Raw genomic sequence first — 18367 nt, 5'->3', positions numbered from 1 at the left:
GAGAACCTCAATCAGCAAAATAATGAGCTCTCTCTCTAAAAAGTGAACTGTAACACCAGCTCAGGAAAAATTTAAAATGTAAGCCAGGGTCATTTTCTTTTAGTAAGTTAAAAGTAGAGCCTTATGGTTTGCAAGGAACTTTGCACTTATCATTTCATCTGGCTCTCCCAATAACCCTGTGAAGTAAGTACTATTATTATCCCCATTTTACAGATGGGGAAACTGAGGTAAAGTGACTTGTTTGGAGTCACAAATTCCTGACCCTAAATCCAGTACTCTATTCACTGTCCCTTCTGGTTCACTTGGTAACAAACAGTACAGACAAAAACTACCCACTATCAAAGATGGTCTGAGGACAACTGTAGAACTGTACAAGTTCTATATACCACTATATAAAAATGAATAGTTACCTATTGCTAATTAAGATTTGCAGGAACATAGGATTTCAAAGTGAACAAACATTTATTAAGTACTTATTACATACCAGGAAATGTACTATGCATTTTATAAATATCACCTCATTTGAAGGGGTCATTTGATCCTCAAAACAAACCTGGGATGGAGGTGCTATTATTATCTCCAATTTACAACTGGGGAAACTGAGGCAAACAGAAGCTCATCATGTGATTTGTCTAAGATTGTATCACTTGTTTCTGAGTCTGAATTTGAATGCAGGTCTTCCTGACTCCAAGCTCAGTTCTGTTCAATGAGCTAGCTGCCTCTGGATGTCTAATCCTTTTATTTTATAGACAAAGAAACAGAGGTTCAGAGATGAAGGATCCTCAGACTCCAAAAGAATCTTTCCACTCATTACCCCACAATACTTTTCATTTTTTTCTATGTCCCTTAACACTCTTTATAAGTACCTACAACCCAACATGAAGAAGCAAGATAGTTTTTAATCCAATACTAATCTTTATACCAAGCACTACCTTCTGGTCAAATCTAAGTAAACAGAAAGTTGTTATGAGGCCAAAGAAATAGGCACTATACTTTAATAATAAACAGTTTTTTAATAATAAGAAATTATTATCAACAGCATTTTTAAAAGCATATTTTCAGTAGATGGTATAAAAAGGAAAAAACTGCCTGATGTAATCCAGTGTTTTAAGGTCCTCACTATCTCTCCTATACCTATAAATTATAAGAATTAAGTTAAAATTTAATTATATCATTCATGCATTTTGCTGGATTTTTTCTCTTCTTTCTCTTTTCTAAAAAAGAATTCTTTGTTATAAGGTCTTTGTTATAAGGGACAGTTCCTGGGATATAAATAAAGAATGATTTTTATAAAGAAAAATATAATTACCTTATAGCATTCTAATATACTCCTAAAACAATGAAAATTCAAGACTACAAAGGAATTTTTTTGTTGCATATGATTACTTAAATATGACTACCCCTAAAAAATTATTCATACTTTTCCCAGCAAAGACCAAACCAATGATGGGTGCCTATGACTAAGTGAGATTACATAGCTATGTATGTATATTACCAATTACTAATACTCAAAATTACAGGAAAAAAAATTTAAATATAATTTTTTAAAATTCCACCATTTTACGGAATAAGGAAATCTACCAAGTCAAAGTACCTTTGTCTGAAAAGAAGAAAAATATTATTTTCATAAATTTATTTATTTTTAGTTTTCAGCATTCACTTCTACAAGATTTTGAGTTCCAAATTTTCTCCCCATCTCTCCCCTGCCCTCACCCTAAGACAGCATGTAATTTGATATAGGCTCTACATATGCATTCATATTAAACTTATTTTCACATTAGTCATGTTGTAAAGAAGATTTAGAACTAATGGGATAAACTACAAGAAAGAAGAAACAAAAAAAAGAGCAAATAATATGCTTCAATCTGCATTTAAGACTTCATAGTTCTAAAAGAACAAAATTATTTTTTTTAAATGCTACCTGAAATGAAAAGATTAAATCCTGAGTTCTGGATACCAGGGGCTGGAAAACACAGGGTCTGTTCCTTCTTGACTAGTTGGGGGAAAGTAGCTCCCAGGCCTCCCACCTCAATTCATTTCTGAAGAGAAAGGATGAGCTCCAACCAGATCCTGTGGGTATACTTACAGCAATGACAGGGTGTGGTGGGGATACTCTGTATAATGACAGTAATAATACTATATACTTACGTAGCAGATAGAAAGATTTCATGAGATCACAAAGTACAAAAGGGAGCTCAAGATATTGAATCCAATGGATTCCCCAATGGGAAACCTGGTGGAAAGAGTGGGAATGAAGAAGAAATTGATGGGAAGAAAAAGAAAAGGAATTTCAAGTTCCAAGGAATAAAGTTTACTAGTCTTTCTGTGTTTCCAGATTGGGTTCAAAAGGAACAAGGAAGTCAAGGTTTGAGATAAAATAAAATAAAGGTTGTCACACCCTCTTCATAATTGACTTTGAGGTCTAAAGAGGGGAAGGAAGCTTTTGTCTCAGGAAATACTTTGGATGTAGTTTTGATCTACTGCTCTTTAGAATGGAGAGGTACCAAGTTGAGAAATACAATAATTTCTTTAACTTTTAAAGAAAGTTTGAAAAAACTTAAGTTTTATTATTACTACTATTATTTTAATTCAGCCTAGACATTTCTCATGTGAAGGTAACTAGAACTTAGTCCTGATATCCCTATGAGAAAAAAAAAAAATGAACAGAGTTGAAGGAGGCAAGAGTGAATTCAGGAGAGATAGTTAAGAAACTGATTACTGAACCCTTTCCTAGAGGGAACATATCCCTAGGTGGTAAAACTCAAACATTTGACCACAGTTATAAGAATCAGATGCTGTTTTGTTTTAAAAGGATTTTTTAAAAATTAAGTTTGGAATTAAGGAACGTTATCCCCTTTGCATTCTGACCTCCTCAAAAATCTTCAATGGCTCCCAACTGCCTCTAAGATAAATGCACTCCCTCCTCACCTGGTCTTGAGAAAGCTCTATCTTTCTTCAAGGTAACTCTCTGGTGTCACTTACTGAAGAAGGCTTTTCCTCATTCTCCCAGTTATTAGTAAGCACTCTCTTAATCTTGAAATTACTTATTACCTTTCCAAATGCCTGGTACTTATTTGACTAGATGGTGTATTCCCCCAACAGAAAGTCTCTGTAGCCTCAGAACCTATCACAGTGACTTGCATAATCCTTAATCCATGTCTTTTGAATCCAAATAATCTCTTCTCTTCAACTTTAAGCCTTGATTTGAGGATATTCATTTCTTTTCCTAAAAGGATTTTGTTCAATTGTTTGAGATTTCCTCATTACAAACTACAGATCTTTAAAAAAAAAAAAATCCTTCCAATTCAACTTGTACCATGTGAATAGGCCCCATTTTGAAGATAACTACAACACTACTCTTGTGATCTTCATCTAGGGAACCCAACCATCAGAAAGAACAATTAAAAAGATGAAAGCATATACCCATTTTAAAAACAATAATTCGATGAGGGCATGAAGCTTAAGATCGGTCCATTCTAGGTCCTGGGTTTCTTGTTCTTCACTTGGCTCCAGAATCTCAGGAAAATTAAAACCCTGTCCTTTGCTTTTTTAGGGATTCAGTGACTTGCCCAAGATCACACGGACATGGCTAGTGTTAAATGTCTGAGGTCATATTTGAACTCAGGTCCTCCTGACTCCAGGGCTGGTGCTCTATTCACTGCACCACCTTGCTGCCCCTGCAACCCTGTCCTTTAAAAACAATGCATTAGGATTGTAGGGCCGAGAATTGGAAGGCCATATAGCCCAGTCATGGTAAAAGTGTCAGATCCGGAGTCAGAGAAGAGGACTAGGTTTGGAGGACCTCAGATTTTCCTTTAGGGAATGGCCAGGAAAACCTAATATGCAGCCTAACATGGCGGCCATTTGTGCAAAGACCCAGATTTGAAGATGGAACCAAGAGGGAAGAGTTTACAGACAGTTTGCTATAGCATAAGATGACAACTTGACACAATCCCAAACAATTTTTAAAAAATATAAGTAAGGCCTGCATGATTTTTGGAAAGTCACAATCTCTCTGAATTTCACTTTCCTCACTATTAAAATGAAAGGGTTGGAAGAGATAACTCCTAAGGTCCTCCTTCTGGTCCTCTCATTTTCTGCATAAGGCAATGACCTTGATTAAGGAGTAATTTATTTTTAAAAAGTAAACAAACTGAAAGGCTTGCAAACAATGAATGGTGATATTCCAGCCAAGAAGTAATAAAAAGCTTGAATAAATGAGTCAGTATCCCCTGAGACAACACTAGTTGTAGTCTTACTAGGATTGGAAATGACAAAATGAGTAGTCTGGTAATGAGATTTAAATTATAACAGATCAGCTGGGAGAAGCTACCCCAAGAATGCAACCCCTTGCAATATAGCCGCTTACAGGAGGGGCCAGCCAGTAAATAACACCAGGTACTTCAGTCCTCAGCATTCCCAAAGACAGAAAAACTGAACTTGTCGTACTGGGAATATAATGTACTCTGTCTCTGAATTATGTCCTTTCATGGAAACCTAGTGCCCCAAATAGCATAGTGTAGGTGGAAGAACCACATCTTAGGGGATTCATCCTGGCCAGAGGAGAGAAAAAAACACATTGAATGATCCCATGCTGGAGAGCTGCTGTTCATTCATACATCTATGATCTAAAATAACGAAAACTTCATGATTCTCTTATGAGATGACGTACATACATACACACACACACACACACACACACACCTTTTAAATGTCCATCCTACTACTCAGGAAAAGAATTTAAGCACAGAAATCATGAGGTTTCATATTGCCAAGTATGTACCAGGTATATAAATTCTAATATCATTGCAGTAACGTTGCCATTGGCTATCATCTAAGGTTTCATTTGTCAAAATAAATGGACATGGACCTTAACCATTCTGGCCCTTTGAGACTATTCCAATCACAGCCAGAGTTTGGGCAGAAAAAAAAGTCCATTTGTAACAAATTATTCAAACCAACACACTTTGTGGTAACCAAAAAAACAAATGTGTTCCCATCCAAAAGTCTGAAAAAAACTGTGATATATGGAATATTATCACACCTCATGAAATAACAAATATGAGGACTTCAAAGAAACATGAGATGTCACAAAGGATCATAATATCAATTTAGAGCTGAAGGAGACTTCGGAGGCCATCTGGTCCAAACCCCTGATTTGACAAATGTAGAAACTGAGGCCCAAGGAAGTTAAGTGATGCGTCCAAAGTTACAATAGACAATAAGAATGCAAACGGAAGAAACAAAACCAAGAGAAAAATAAGCACTGTGGAAGTAACATAAATAACAATAAAAGTCTGTCTAATTGATGAATTGACAGGAACAACCTTAATCATGGAGAGCTAGTAACTCAGCAAACCTAGAGTAGAGAGTTGGAGGGGGATGGAGCTATGGATGTGAAGACAGTATGTACAGTTGGGTGCAGTCACTGTGTCAGTTGGCTTTGAGGGGGTTTTTTTGTTTTTCTTTTTTTTTAATGAAGATTTCAAAGGATATCAAGGAAGTAGTTAAGGGGAAATAACTGGAATAAAAAGAAAAAGAAAGGAAAAAAATCCCACAGTGTACCATATTAAAAAGTTTCCTAATTTTCATTCTTAAATTTTCTAATTCACATACCGAACATGTAATCTCCTATACTGCTAAGGTTCTGATACTGGCAAAATCTGAATTTACAAAATACAGCAAAATTCTCCTGGCACCTAGCAGGCACTAAATAAATGAATGACCATTCATGTGGTAGATAATGAAAATGAATAGAGGACATCTAATGAGCTAGCATCCTATCAGCTCTCTGTAAGTTGCCTGACATAAGATTAGGTCTTTTGCTGTAGCTCTGGCTCTTCCAACAAACTAGTTCTGTGACTTTTGGCAAGTCATTTTCCTTTCTGAGTCTCCACTTACTTCATGTAAAAGAATGAAGGATTAGACTGCTGCCCCTCTCAAGTATACTGGCTGACTGCTATACTGTAGAGAATTCTTTTCCAACTTACAAGCAGAATAAAATTTGAAACACTTTTCAATTAGAAGAACACAATGCATTTTAATAGTCTCAGTAAGATTGGACCAGCAATATAAAAATCAATGGGGGTTACCATCACCTGGTGCCCCTGGTTTGTCAAGCTCTATTCTGGGTGACCTGGCTATCTGTTTAAAAGAAAAAAAGAGACAGCCTCTATTATGCTACTAATATTAATTAAACAAATTACATTAATTTAATTAATTGATATTAATATTAAGCTCCTTATATTAATCGGTAGGATGTAAGCTTCTAGAGGTCAGAGACTACTTTGTGATTTGGTGTTTATATCTCCTGATAAATAAATGCTAGCTGAATTGAACTAAATTGAATTACTGGCTCACTTATCCTATTCAGAGCCTAAAAATAATCTTTATGAATTTGATCAACAATCCTATTGTCTTCAAAGGAGAAAAGACATGAAGCACATCAGTCATATTTTCATTTCTCCTTTGCTTAGATAATAATAATACATGGGGTCCCCACAAGTCTTAATGCTATTCAAGCTTAAGATAGCACTAAGAACACCCTGTATAACTCACATTTACCTAGTACTCTAAGGTTTGCAAACACACATTTTTATCTCATTCGGTCACACAATCCACCCCCTAAGAAGTGGATTCTGCAAATCTATCTTCAAGTTACAGGCAAAAAATGGAAGCTGAGGCTTAGACAGTTTCAGTGGCTTTGTCCATGGTCACACAGCTACTGATTGGAACCAAAGCTTGGCACTCCAGGCTGCTTTTCACAGTCCTCTGATATATGGGCACATGAGGACACATATTTTTTTCACTCATTTATAATCATATTCCCAAGTGTTTTAAATTCTGGTGGGTTTCTATGTCTCTTTCTCTAACACTTCATAGTCCTTGGACTTGATCTCCTAGACTCCTACACAACTAGGGGTCAATTATTATTTTGCCAGAGGGAAAGGGGTTCAATTAAAACCTCCCTGATAGAATGAGGTAATCATTACTCATCAAGCTCTACACAACACCTTTGGAATTCAAAATAGCGAAGGTGGCATTTAAGCCAAAGTGTTTCTCTTCCAGTATGAAAGATGAAAGCATTTCTCTTTCATTGATCAGATGGCCATACAATATGTCAATCTTCCCCCCAACCCCTAAGATTTAATCTTTGCTACCACTCTGGAATAGCCATGGATGGAAACGTGCCCTGGATTTATGCTGACCAAGCACAGCAGGCACTTAATTCTTTAATCAGGTAGTCATCTAAGGGAGGAGCTCTGAGAGTCGGAAAGTGGCCCAACCACATTTCCTGATACAGTAGTAACTTAAAACTGCCTTTCGGGAAAGAAAGAGTCCACCTCGTGGGAAGAATGCATTCCCACCTCATGGTGATTATTACTGATATTCTTAAGCAACAGAGAAAAAAAAAGTCTCATTTTGTGTCTGGGCTTTGAAACTGTGGAAGAAACCTTATTTGATGATGATGACAGTTGACTTAGGGGCATAGGAAGAGAAAGAGACATCCTGGTGAAATGGTAAGGGAACTAGATTTGGCACTGAGGGTTGGAGGTTCAAATCCTTACTCTTCCAATTACCACTTGTGTGACTTTGGACAAGCCACTTGAACTCCCTGCATCTTAACTTTCTCATCTGGATACTAAGGGGATTGGAAAGGTCCCTTCAACATCTAAGTCTATGATCCTAAAAATAAAGAAAGAAAAAGGCAAAAAGGGGAACCATGAAAGAAAAGAGCCCTATTTTAGCCTTCTCCTGAAAATGATCCATCAGTCAATAAGCATTGTGGAAGTAATGAAAGGTAAAAAGCAGGCCCTATCCTCAAAGAGCTTACTGTCTAATGGAGTAGACCTTACGTGTAAGTAATTTAGGTACATACAAAAGGGAAGGGAAAGAAACAGGAAAGGGAGAGAAAGAGAGAGAAAGAGAAAGAAAGAGGAAAGGAGGAAGGAAGGAAGATAGATTAGTTAGAAGTTAGAGAAGGGAAGGGGGAAGAGAGAAGGAAAGAAAGGAATTAAGAAAAAGTGAGAAGGAAGGAAGAAAAGACTAGTTTATTTCCAAAACTCCAAATTAGATTAACTCATCTCACTTTCATTTGCTAGAGAAACAATACTCTCAAATTAAATATAAATATTTTTAGCCTTCCCAATCACATTTTCCATTCAAAGAAGTAACATCCAAATGAACCATTCAACACCAGAATTGATACATTTCCCCCTGAAACTGAAAGTGGAATTTTTCTGGATTTTTTTTTTTAAAGAGGGACAATGTATCAAGGAAAGAAAGTTTCCAAATATTTTAACTACCAAGAGTAGAGGCAATGGAAAATAAATAAATGAAGGAAAAGCAAAACAATATAAGAATAAAAGTTTAATATTTTTCTTCCTTTCAAAAAGATCTGGGGTTTTACATTGAAAATAACTCTTTGGCCCTACAAGATACTGTTTTTAATCCATAAAACAATGTGACTGCTTGTTTTTTTTTCCCCTTTGGAGGCACTATTTAAAAAAAATTCCTAACACAGGATGCACCTAGGTCAAATATGAAAAAAAAAAAACAGTTAAAAACTCAAACATAAGCAATGCCCTTCATCCTCTTAACTCTTCACCAGAAAGGAAGAAAATCCTCTTCTGGAGCTAGAAAGGAATTTCCCAAGCAGAAAAGCCTTAGAAAAATAAAACAAGGAATAACAGAAATGCCATTATTTTTCAGGTAGCAACTCACATTTCTCAAGAGGTATCATTCCTTAGAGACTTATATTCCTTCTGAACTGTGTGCCTGCTACTGCTCTACTAACCAAGACCATGTGGAAAATTTTTGTTATAGATAATACTGCAGGAGAGGGTTTGGCAGTTACAAGCTGTAATCAGAAGGGTTCAAGAACTAATGTAGAGGAGATAACAACCAAATAAGCATTTTGCTGCAACGGTCCTGGCTTCTTTTTTTTTCTTTTTTTTTTTTTTTGGGGGGGGGGGGGAGCCAAGAGCTGCTGTGGAAACTGCAGCCTCACAATGGTATTCATTCAGCAAAAAAAAGCTTTGTCTTAATTTTGGAAACGATAGATTTTTTTTTTTTACTTTTGAACAGGAACACTGCTCCTATAATAGGAAAAAATCCAGATAAATTAAGGGAGATCCACATTCCCTTTCCAATTATCTGGCTGTAAGCTTTTACAGACATCTATATATTGTAGGTTACTGGTCTACATTTAAACTGTAAAACTACATTTGAACTTACAAAAATGTTTGAACAAAAGATGAATTGGTTTTGGTTGGTGCAAAGTTGAGTTCAAAATTTTGTTAAAAAAATACATATCCATGTGAAATTCTCCTAACACCTAAGGCTGCTAAATCGTGTATATAAAATGCTTTAAAAACCTTAAAGAAATGTATGATATTCTTATCATTAAGCATTCTACTTCTCCTACGTTCACCTTAAACTCGTATTAAAAAAAAAACAACACCCCTATTCATTTCAATCCTTTTGACTTCTATAATTTCAAAACAGGATTATTTGGAACTGGAAGAAAGTTTAGGAATTATCACCACCTTCATTTTAAAAACTCCCAACAAGGTAAGGATACACAGTCAAGAATGAAGCTATTCCCCCTTTAAAGACAACACATACATATACAAGTCTATACAAAATAGATATAATACTAGAGGAAGGCATTAAGAGCTCATCCCTTCATTTTAAAGTGGAGGAAACTGATGCTATTACTTCCATAGCTGAAAATCTCTGTTAATAAAAGGAACAGCCAGTCAGTCCTACTTACTCACAAATAAACAAACAAATGAAAAAAGTAGCAAATATACTTGTCTATTTCTTAATGTGTGTAGTGAGAGGGAACAGGAGGAGAGGGTTAATAAAAATGATGGCTGGATAAATACTTAGTTGCAAGAATGGGATAAACCAAGACTGAGACATGTGACCCTGTCCAAGGTCAAACAACCAAGTACAGTTTGACCTATACTTGGTGGATGTGAACCACAAGAGCCGAAACTGACTCAAAACCTACCAAACTGCTCAAAGTATCTTAATGCAATCCAGTGGTATTCTCATTCCTTCCCTAAACAACATTTGCAACCAGGCTAAAATGGCTTCCAAAGTCCAGAATAAGACACCAGCCACACAGGGCAGCCAGCCCTGGTCCTTCCTGGATTAAACTCAGAAGCAACGAATCAAAGCCTCCTTTATTCTGACTCCACAACACACTACATCCTCTCTCCCCCCTAGTTGTCAACTACCAGCTTTGCCCAAATGGAATTATTTGGTTAAAAAACAAGCATGGAGAAATCTTAAACCCCACAAATCCTTCAGAATTCTCATAGCCCAGGTGACCAAACAAGGTTTATTTTGTTTTCGCTTGTTTGCCTTTTTTTTTAATTCCTTCCCAATTTGATACAGAAAATTTGCTTGGTTTTGAGTTTCAACCTGAAGCAAGGGGTCAGAGTTTATACACAGACTTCTGACAGGACAGGCTTACAACTGATCAACCTAAGCATGGAAAAAGAAGAGGTTTTAAAGTACCACATGACCACGAGAATGAAAATGAATTTTACTAATCCAACTCCAGTCCCATAATTGCAGCTGTCTATTCAGCATTACCTTCAAATTCAATATATCTTAAAAAATGAACGATTACTATCCTTCTTCCTGGTTTTCCTAATTTCACAGGATTTTAAGATTTAGAGATAAAAGAAACCTTGGAAGCCAGCTAGAAAAAACTCCCTCCGCCTTGTTTATTATATCTTACAGATGAAACTGAACAGGAGTCTTCCAAATTCAAAGCAGGTACTTTATCCACTATTTCTGTAATGGTACTATCATTCTCTATCCTAATCATCCCCACCAAAATCCTTCCCTGAAGGAGACTTGCCCAGCCTCAAATAATTCCATCCAATTCGATCCTACACAACATGTTTTTTGTTTTTTTAATCAGTTACTGTCCTCAAGGAGGCTGCATTCTTCTTGGTGTTAAAGGCGAGAGACATTTAAGGGTAAATGTGATTATTTCAGGAAGAAGAAAACACTAACAACCAGAAAGGATAGGAGATGGAAGCCAGGAGTTCTAAGAGGCAGTAATGGTGACAGAGTACAATAAAGTCATGGCAGACACCCATGGGAAACAGGATTTGGAAGGATGAACCACAAGGAGGTAAAAAGTCCCTCTTTTGTACCCTTAGAATAGTTATTTTTTGTATCACTTATTTGGCAATTGATTATGCACTGCCTTGTGAAATCTCTTATACTGTTGTCTCCAACTGTTATTTAATTCCTGTATTACTTATATTTTCAATTATGCCTCATCTACTTAACTAGATTTGTTCTTGTGACCCCATTTGGGGCTTTCTTAACAAAGATATTGGGACGGCCAGGTAACACAGCGAGTAAGAGCACCAGCTCCAGTGTCGGGATGACCTGGATCAAATCCGGGCTCAGATACTCAGCACCACACCCAGAAATAACTGGCCGTGTAACCTTGAGCAAGTTAATTAACCCCGATTGCTTTAAAAAAAACACACACACACAAAGATAGTGGTTTGCCATGTCCTTCTCCAGCTCATTTTACAGATGAGGAAACTGAGGCAAACAGTGTGAAAGGCCTTGCCCAGGTTCACACAGTGTCTGTGTTGAATTTGAACTCAGGTCTTCCTGACTTCAGGCCCAATTCTCTAGCCACAGCGCCATCTAGCTTCCCTAATTAGATTCCAAGGTAAGAACCTAATCTTTGCATAGGAAGGAACTAGGTGGAAGCAGTAAGTGGCTAGACCTAAATTTAAATCCAGCCACTTCCTAGGTGTGTGACCCCAGCAAATTACTTAACTTCTACTTTCCTCGGTTTTCCCAACTGTAAAATAGGGATAATAACAGCAACCTACCTCCCAGGTGGTTGGGGGGGGATAAAATGCAATAATTATTAGCAAAGCCCACTGTAAGTCTTAAAGTACTATATTATGGGTCCCCATAAGTCCCTCTAATTAAGTATTTGCTGGGTTTCTTCTCTACCACAGAATCTCCAAGGGAGACCATGTTTCTCCTGTTTCATGAGCCAAGTGTTTTCAGCATCTCAAGAAAAACTGATAATACTGCAACACAGAACAATAGAATTTGAATCAAAGGGATCATTCAGTCTACCCTCTAAACAGAAGGTGAAACTGAGGCCCATCAAGGCTAAATTGCCTAATATCGGCAATGGCAGAGCCTTTGGTGTTAGAAATCTATGACTAATAGCATCAGACTATTCTTTTTAAAAAATGAATATAATATATATATATTAATGTATATATTTATAATCACACAGCTGTTAAGTGTCAGAGACTAGATTCAAACCCACATTTTCCTGACCCTAACTTCAGCAGTTAATCTAGAGAACCAGATACCTACTAGAAAGTAAAGGGGAAATAGGATAACTGTGATACTAATATAAATTAACATGGACTGCTTCCTGATGGTTTCAGTTTCCTCAACAGTAAAATGAGCTTAGACTGGATGGTTTCTAACGCCCCTTCCAGGGGCTTTGACTTAAGATTCAGTGAATCTTAAAAATAGTATTTTTTGAATTAATAATTCATTTGTATAACTCCCACGGATTACAACCAAGGGTTAAGGCATCTCTTGACTGCTAATGGCAAAATCAAATTTGAAGCTCATGAGGGAAGAGAGAAAAGTGGGGCTGTCAGACACCCCTCACTGGCATCCCAACCAGGGGCTTCAAAAACAAACAGACAATACAGCAGGAATCCAAGAAGACTTCTTAAACCTATGCAGGGCTGGTATGTGGTCAGGCACCAGGTGTTAGACATGTGCCCCCGCCTCCTCCACAAGGATATTTCTGTTTCCAGGCATACTCCCTGGCCTCAGACAAATTTGACAGCTGCTCTGCAGACAGAACCCAAGCTGGGTGCCCAATATAAACCCCAAGAAATGGCTTGGACCCCGTTCTTGGGCAAACTGTCAGTAAGCAGGTCGCTGGGCTCTGGAGCCAGAAGTGAATTCCCCCCCTGTGAGCACACACCTGCCTAAAGGCTGACAGTTGGTATAAGGAAGGAGAATAAACCTGGTGTCTGGGCTTAAGGCAAGGTATACAGGAGGACTCCTCTGCAGGTAGAAAGGGTGCCCATCTGGGCCAAGACCAACCACTGATTTTCAGTCTTAAATATTACCTTACCTAGAATTTAAAGACTCATTCAAAGCATCATGCACGCACAAAATAGAATTACACAATGAAAAGGCTGCACACAGGGTGTAGCAGAAAATTAACTCTGTCTGGAGTCAGGTGACCTACCTTTGAATTCTGCCTCTGATAAAGCCAAAGTTGGGGAAATCACAGAGAATCATAGATTTAGGGCTGAAACTGAGATCTTGGTCTCCACCGAGTTCAGCCCTCTCATTTTAGATGAGGAAACTGAAGTAGAGAAAAGTCAAGTTACTTTGAAATATTTGGCCACCAAAACAGAAAATGAGCAGAGGAGACTGGAATCCAGATTCTCTGACATCCTTTGACACCTTCTTGGGGCCTGACTTTCCTCATCTGTAAAATGAGAGGTTTGGAGATGTTCTCTAGAATCCTCATCCACCCCTCTTTAACTTTTAAAATCCTAAATAAAAGTCTCTTTACATAGCATCATAAAGGAAGAGGGTTCTGTGGATTTGTCTGAGAATAACATGGGAAAGTTTTATTGAGAACTCTCCCTGTGGAGAAGGCTAAGGATTCATTCTTTGGAGCCCTTGGTGAAGCTAATCTCCACATGAACATCACTGGAAGAAAGATCAAAAACAAACAAAGGTTTAATATTCAACATAGTCAGAAAATAATAACATGGTAAAGGAACTGTGGAGATGTTAAGGAGTAGATTTTTATTTTTTAGAAGAAGCCAAGAATGGGGCAAATGAGAGAAGATTTTGAGCCTTGGACAATCACAGGAATTAAAAAAAGACAAAACCAAAAGAATGAAAGGATTCCGAAGGAGGGCTCTGCTCAATACAAGGAAACCTCTCACTTTTTTAATATCACTCTCTTTAATTAAAAAAAAAAACAAGAGGGGCTTTAATAAACTATAGGAATATACCTCAGTGAAGAAAACATTTTTTTAAAATGCCATTAAAGTTACTGATTTTCCCCCAATCATTAGTGCTCAAGTTGTCTTGCAAAAACTCCAAATTTGCTTCTTAGTGTATCTGTATTATCTTCCCAGCCCCAACAGAATATAAACTCCTTGAGGGCAGGATGATTTCTTTGTCTTTGAATCCTAGACTCTAAACTGAACTTCTAGCAAAACAGCATTAACTAAATAAATGCTTACAGAATTGAAGTATGGGTTTGGAGCAGGTTCGGATCTTAAATACCAATTAGTCCAACCCTTTCATTTTACACATAAGGCAACTGAGGCTGAAGTGGGGGATGGGAAGGAGGACTAAACAATCTGAGATCACAGGGTAGGATGTTGTGACAGAGCTGGGATTCTACTCTCGGTCTTTGGATTCCAAATCCAGAGTACTCTCCAGTAATCTGTGCTTTCCCCCCTAACTTCCAACCTGTCATTCCACAGAGAATCAAAAGTATAAAACTGCAAACAGAAACACTGCTATATATACATACATACATATATATATATATATATATATATATGGTGGGATTTAAAAAAAAAATTTTTTTTAAGCAATCGCGGTTAAGTAACTTGCTCAAGGTTACACGGCCAAGTGTTTCTGGGTGGGTGCTAAGTATCTGAGCCCGGGATTCGATCTCCAGGTCATTCCCACACTGGAGCCAGTGCTCTTACTCGCTGTGCTACCTGGCTGCCCCGGTGAGATTTTTTTAAAGACAAATATGAGCGCTGCATCAATACAGGAACACAGCTTTGGAGTTCAAAGAGTTCTTCAGGTGCCATTCTGACTGACAGACACTAAGACCAAAGGAGAAATAACCTGAATAATGAAACCTTCTACTCAACCAACATATCAGCTAGAGCAGATAAATAAGAACAGATTTAAGATGGAGAAGTGTGGCAGAGTGGATAATAATACCTAGCATTTATGTAGCACTTTAAGGTTTGCCATATGTTATCACATTCCACCCCCGAAACTTGTGAAGATTAAATCAGACAGCATACCTAAAGCTTGCTACCTGCTATATAAATCATCATCATCAGAAGTAATAGGAGTAGTAGAGAAAATTGGGTGAAGCATTAGTATTATCCCCATTTTATAGAAAAGAAAGCTGAGGCTAAGATCAATTAAGTGATTTACCCAGGGTCACAATTACCACGTGCCTGAAGTAGGATTTGAACTCAAGTTTTCCTGACTCTAACACACAACTACTCTCTTACCTATTTGCTCTAGGTAAGTCATTTAGTCCTCTATTGTACCTAGCTCGGTCAAGGCTCTTGGATTTATCTAAGTCACAGACCATTGTTGTCTGCTGCCACACTTGACACTTAGTCATAACCCACCTCCTTATCTACCCATCTCCCTCAATTCCTACTTAATATCCTTTCACTCCCCCAATGTTTTTATAGAGGTTGTTCCTTAAGGGTAAATGGCATTTCAATTGACCATAAAAGGTGACAAAATATTTCCCCCCAGAGACGGAGTTAGGTTGTATTGTGGTTGTTACTCAGTTGCTTTGTGACTCCATTTGGAATTTTCTTGACAAAAATACTGACATGGTTTGCCATTTCCTCCTCCAGCTCATTTTAAAGATGAGGAAACTGAGGGAAACAGGGTTAAGTGACTTTCCTAGGGTCACACAGATAGTAAGTGTCTGAGGTCACATTTGAACTCAGAAAAGTGAGTCTTCCTGACTCGAAGCCCAGCACTGTCCACAGCACAACTTAGCTGCCCCACAAATATTAATTATCCCCATGATGAGGAAAATGAGGCCCAGAAAAGCAAAGTAATTTGTCCTGCCAAGGTTAGAACCAATAAGTGTAAGAGAGCTGGAAATGAAATCCAAGGGTGTCCAAAGTCCATTGCTTATTCTATGATATTAGATTGTCATGGGACCTTCTTGACCAGTGTCTCCAACCTTCATTTCTGCCCCTGTCTTCTTGACATCCCTTCCCAGTCTCAATATAAAACTGAACATTCCTTCTAGGCGAAGCTTTCCCCCAAATATTTCAGTCAACTCCAAAGCTCTCTTTCCCTTCTAGTTGTAAAATTCAAATCTGGGGTCTCTCAGATTAAAATGATGTTGTAGCTACATGACTAAAGACAGCTGACATTTGTTAGAATGTGAAAACCAGGTCCCACTAATGGTTCAGTCAGTAGAGACTCTGTGGGGAGGGGGGGAGGAATATGAAATGAAACATGAAAAGACAATGCTATACTTACTGCCTTGAACATAATATTCTCTCCAAAAATATGTCACATTGAATTCTGGTGTGTACAAATCATACTGGCATAAATATATACTGACCTGTGTTATATTTTACCATATCCAGCAATTTTTCTCTCTTGTCTAAAACTGTGACTTACCTGAGGACAAGGAACCTCTACTCTATTGCATCCTACAACCAAGAAGCCTGAAGCTCTACATTCAAGAAACACTTCAGGCATCACAGCATAGTGAATACAGGGCTGGCTTTGGATCTGATGACCATGAGCAGGTAAGTTACTTAACCTCTATGACCTCCATGTGTAAAATGAGGCTTGTTATCTGTTGTGTTTAACTCACAGGTTTATTTTAAGATTCAAACTCAATAATAAATGCAAAGTGCTTTGCAAACTCTAAAAGGGCAAAGGACTAAGTATTTATTAAGCACCTATTATTTCAGGCATTGTGATAAGTGCTTTTAACAATTCTCTCATTTGATCCTCACCTAGCTGGTAGGCACTGTTATTATCCTAGTTTTATAGTTGAAGAAAATGAGGCAAGAAGTTAAGTGATTGGCCCAGGATCACACAACTAGTATCTGAGTTTTAGATTTGAACTTGGGTCTTCCAGACTCTAGGCCCAGCGCTCTATCCACTGAACCACTGGCTGCCTCAGCACTATGTGAATGTAGATTATTATGATTACTTATTGGATCTACGCCATTCCTTTCCTATGTTCATGTGTATATGATCTTGAAGAATTTGCCCTCACTTACTCAATCACTACAGAGGCAACATAACATGGTGTCAATAGCAGTTGTCTATCAAAAGGTCTGGGATCAAGCTCTTGTTTGATAAATCCCTAACCAAGTAACACCAATTCAACCTCCTTTCCCTTCCAATAAACATACTATGATAAAAAACAAGACAACCTCTATCTGTAAGGATATAACAAACTAATAAAACTACAAGACATATAGTGTATGAGAGGAACAAAGGAGGAATCCATTATTCACTCTCCCTCACTCCACACTTCTAATCAATTGCCAAGTCTTGTGGATTCCACCCCACAGCATCTATTGCTGCTAACCCCTTCTCTCCATTCATCTCGACACCACCCTCCGTTGGACCCTCACTCTCTCTTGAGCAGGCTATTGCAAATGAGCTCCTAATTAGGCTCCCTTCTTCAAGTCTCCCCGCACTCAAGAATCCATTCTCCATGGTTTCCATAGTAGCATTCCTAAAGCACAAGTCTGACCCCACCACATCCCTCCTCAAATTTCAAAGGATACCTATTACCTCTAAATCAAATACAAACTTCTCTATTCTGCATTTAAAGCCCATTCTCCCTTCTAGCCTCATCCCCCACTAAGTTGCAAGATCCGATCTAGACCTAGAGAACATAAGGCATCTGTCTTGCCTTTGTATTCCAAGCACTTAGCACAATACCTGGCACATGGATAAATGGTGCTTAATAAAAGTTTTTTCACTGACAAGTCCAGAGAAACTGGACTTCCTGCTGGTGCTCACACAGATGACCCCATTTTCCATCTCTATCTTTTCGTGAAATGCTGTCCCTCCCCCCCTCTCTTCCTCTTGGAATGTCAGCAACGGAGTCAGGTTCCAGTCCTGATTCTAACGAATATTAGCCTAAAGAGGACGGTCATGTCAATTCTCCTCTTTCAGGCTCCCAGGCAATTTCTTTTATTTCTTTTTTTGAAAATCTTTGACTTCAGTGGAGTTTGAAAATCTTTTATTTTTTTTTTATTTTTAGTTTTCAACATTCATTTCCACAAGATTTTGAGTTACAAATTTTCTCCCCATCTTTCCCCTACCCCACCCCAATATATCAAGCCTACTGAATACCTCTTACCCCAATCTGTTCTCTCTTATATCCTCTCCCATTCCCCCCAACTTTCTAGTAGGGCAAGATGGACATCTATACCCCAGTGCCTTATTTCCTAGATCCCAGGCAATTTTTAACATTATAAATTACAGACCAAGAAAGTTTCATATTAGAAGTTCCCTTTGCAGATGAAATCACAGGTCCATA

At 37.9% G+C, this 18367-nt stretch overlaps 1 protein-coding gene across 5 annotated transcripts in view; it reads right to left on the bottom strand.

Annotated features, from left to right (window-relative positions):
• The window catches only part of GAB1 (GRB2 associated binding protein 1), a 206960-nt gene that overhangs the window by 185606 nt on the left and 2987 nt on the right, over positions 1-18367 (bottom strand). The window contains exon 1 of one of the 5 annotated variants that reach the window (XM_069105443.1): positions 1922-3387. The exons of the other annotated variants lie outside the window; for them this stretch is intronic. The gene's annotated coding sequence lies outside the window, so the exon portion shown is untranslated. Of the gene's footprint in view, positions 1-1921; positions 3388-18367 lie in introns of those variants that run through there. 5 annotated transcript variants of the gene reach the window in all.

The sequence above is a fragment of the Petaurus breviceps genome, unplaced genomic scaffold, assembly GCF_028583685.1.
Source record: "Petaurus breviceps papuanus isolate PSGF00001 unplaced genomic scaffold, PetGlider_PUasm1.0 76, whole genome shotgun sequence".
NCBI lineage: Eukaryota > Metazoa > Chordata > Mammalia > Diprotodontia > Petauridae > Petaurus > Petaurus breviceps.
This window is presented reverse-complemented; position numbering and strand designations above follow the sequence as displayed.